The sequence below is a fragment of the Pteropus alecto genome, unplaced genomic scaffold (genome assembly GCF_000325575.1).
Source record: "Pteropus alecto unplaced genomic scaffold, ASM32557v1 scaffold5, whole genome shotgun sequence".
In the NCBI taxonomy this organism is placed as follows: domain Eukaryota; kingdom Metazoa; phylum Chordata; class Mammalia; order Chiroptera; family Pteropodidae; genus Pteropus; species Pteropus alecto.
In genome coordinates, this window is record NW_006441953.1 from 1,508,689 (window position 1) to 1,512,257 (window position 3,569).

The window sequence follows — 3,569 nt, forward strand, 5'->3', positions numbered from 1 at the left end:
TTGTGTGATTTACCTAGGAATTTCATAATGTTTAATAAGTAATTATCGCAGGTATATAGAAAGTGTTTTGAGTTTGTATATGCATGTTTTATTGCATCACCTCATTAAATTCTCTTTGTAAAAATATTTTCAGCCAATTACCTTGGATCTCCTAGGTAAATGATGATTTTTCTCTTTTATAAATTAGAAAAAAATAGTTCTTACTTCATTCACTAGTGATTATAAAATTATTTATACATAATTTTAGATATTATTTTTTGTTATCTCACTTAGGTAATTTTTTGGATTTTCTTAGTAGATGATAATTTGACTATTTTAAATTAAAATTTTTTTTGTCTTCATTGGCTATCACTTTAAAAAATATTACATAAATGTTTGAGCAATCTTTTAGTATTACTCATCTTAATGATATAGCCATTAGTTTTTTCTCACATGTACATTTTGGTTGTTTTTACATAGATATCCTGGATTGTGTTAATTAAACATTCTTCTGTTTTTAATTTAATCCTGCTTTTCTAATATCAAAAATGAATATTTAATTTTTTCAAATTCCACATTGACATTTAAGTTTTAATCATTCAATTGTTCTTTATTCTGTAAAGACTTGTTTAATAGGTTCTATTCTTGACAATTCTCAATATCTTTTATAGTTAAACTTTCTAGATTGCTTTGTGAAAGTAGGTGGTTATTTCTATTTCTGTTGTGTGTTTTTTAAAAAATTTAGTAGGGAGTTTAAATTTTCCCAGTAAACCTTAGCTTACTCTCTTAAACACTGCACTACTTAAACAAAACAAAACAAAACAAAACAAAACAAAACAAAACAAAACAAAACAAAAACCAAAAGTTTTAAATCACTTTATAGTGTCTTCTTTTGGCTTTCTCAGCACTGATATATTTTTGGTCAGAATCCTGAAATAATCAAGTACAGTTACTTGTGTTTAAGTCCTGTTTTACATTTTGGGTATAAAAATCTTTTTATATTACATTTATTTCTATAATCTGCCTTAAAACCTTTGGAAGAATTTAAGATATAAATATATACATTTTGAAGAAAGAAAATTTTATTATAAATTTGAGAAGTAGTCATACTAAACTTAAGAATTATAATAACTACATATTTCATAAGAAAGTGGAAAATGACATGATATTAACCTATTATCAGTATTCTGATAAATATTCTCTAATTTTCATTGCCTTTCTGAACTACATACAGGTCAATAAAAATACATACAGTTTTTATACAGTCTTTAGTTATTTAGCTAGATAGTTTTCCATCATAAGGCCAGTTCTATCTGCAACACTATAAAGATATTATCAGAAGAGAAATTGTATATTTTGAAATATCATTCCTTTTTTGGAGGATTCTTATTCTATCACATATATGAATACTCACTTATGTAAAAAGGACTATTTTCCCTAAGGAAAAATCATGGCTCTATTACAGCTGACTTGCTACCACTTTCTTACATTTGGAGCCACCTGCCTGAGTGAGGGCATTGGTGAATAATGGCAGAAAATTAGAGAATTTCACTGTTTTTTTAAAAAAACAAAATTTCCCTCTAAATTGAAGAAATGGTTACTGAGCAGCTATGTAGTATTTTTTATATTCTTCATATCTCAAAATGGGTTAGTTATCTGAGAAATATAAAAAATATGCATCAGACTTATATACTTATTTCTACTCGATATATTCCTGTTAGATGAACACACAGATAACCATCAATTGATATGCAGGAATTGTAAACGAATAATAAAAAGAAACTTTGCCCTTCATTAGTCATAAGAAAATGTTCATGTTGCTGTGCTAGGAATCAGTGGACAGCCCTGGAATCTGAAAACTTTACAACAGAACACATTTTCATGATTCATTTTGCTTTAGTCTATGAGAGTTTCTGTCTCTAGGCTTTCTTTCTTCTCTGTGAGTTGTTTAAATGAGGAAATAGCCAAGACACAGGAAAGATAGAAAAAGAAAATACACGGACTGGAAACTGCTTTTTTCTACATGCATTTTTTTTTTTTTTCAATAAAGAAATAAAATCTCCAGACCTCTTTAAATAGAAACATGTTGTGCTGGTGAGTGTCCATGATATGTGGGATTTATGGCTGGACTGGGAAACATATAGGCAGTGAGCAGAGTACAAGTCAACCTAATATTTCTGGAGGCTTTGGAACATTTTGGCATATTGCAGAAGGCATAGGAGAGCCAGAGAGCTTTAAATAAGGTTCTGTGTTTAGTGAAATTGCCACTCCACAGAGCAGAATATTTCGACCACTCCAAATCATATTTTCAAAGCTGATGAGCTTTGAGTATACGATGTGATCAACAATATGTGAAATTAGCATGCTGTGCTCTGGAATAAAAAGGCACATGTCTATGTGATCTATTCTAGTCTTACACAAAAAAGAAAAAAAAAAAAACCTCATGGAAAAAACTGAAAATTCATTATAGAGCTGAAAAGTGCAAACAACAAGCCACTTACAGTTGGAAACTATGAAAAGTCTTCCTTTCCTATAAGGCAGATAGAACTAAAATTAAGAAAACCTAATCTGGCTTGACATCATAGCACAGTTAGATTTTGCCTTGCTCCTTAAAAGAAGCAGAAAGATAATTTGTAACTTTCTCACCATGTCAATGGATGCATAAATTCAAGGTCTGAGCCAACCAAAAGAAAATGTTATTCTTTCTCAGTCTTCTGCTTTCATATGTGCAGCATAATACTTTTTGCCTCTGCCTTTGGTTTTTCCCATTTTCCTTTTCACTACTAAAACCGACACTACCTACCATCCAGAGAGTGTGACTTTCAGAAAACAGGTAGGAAATAGTCAGAGACTTATGGTGGCAGGTTATGTTCCTAGCAAAATCAATGAAAACAAAGCTATACTTATATTCATCTTGGGGGAACATTTAAACAACAAAGATAAAGAAAAAAATACCATAAAATATCCAAGTAAACAAAACAAAACCAACAAAGTTACCTATAGGGAAATAAAGCTAGTTTCTTTTCTTCCAACAAAAGGCAACAGACAGTTGTGGCAGGGAATTTATTGCTCAATAAATATCTACAAATATGTTCTTCTGCATGTTTTCCAGCCCCTTTATTGGTAGACACAGGCATGTGATTGGGCTCTGAGTGGATGTGACAAATGTCACTTCTGTGTTGAAAATTTTACGAACTTGATTTCATCTCCCAAAGGGCCCAGTAGGCCCACAGACCCAGACTATGGATATTTTCTCAGATTCTGAATGAAGAGTTGGAATAAACATTTTTGGCCACTGAAAAATCCCCACATTGCTTCTCTATGGTGGGAAGGTGGGACAAGAAAAAACTCTGGAACTGTCCCTTACCTCCAAAACAGTAAAACAGAAGGTTATCATACTCCTTGGTATCTTTTTTTTATGGCTTCTTCACAAGTCAGACTGTAGGTAGAAAGAGGGTGAGAGCAGAAATTTCAAGGCCTTTTGAGGCTCAGAGTTAGAAGTCTTGCAGTATCAGTTCTACTGTGTTCTGTTGGTCAAAGCAAAGAACAAGGCCAGTTCAGATTCAAGGGGTAGAGAAATATATGCTACT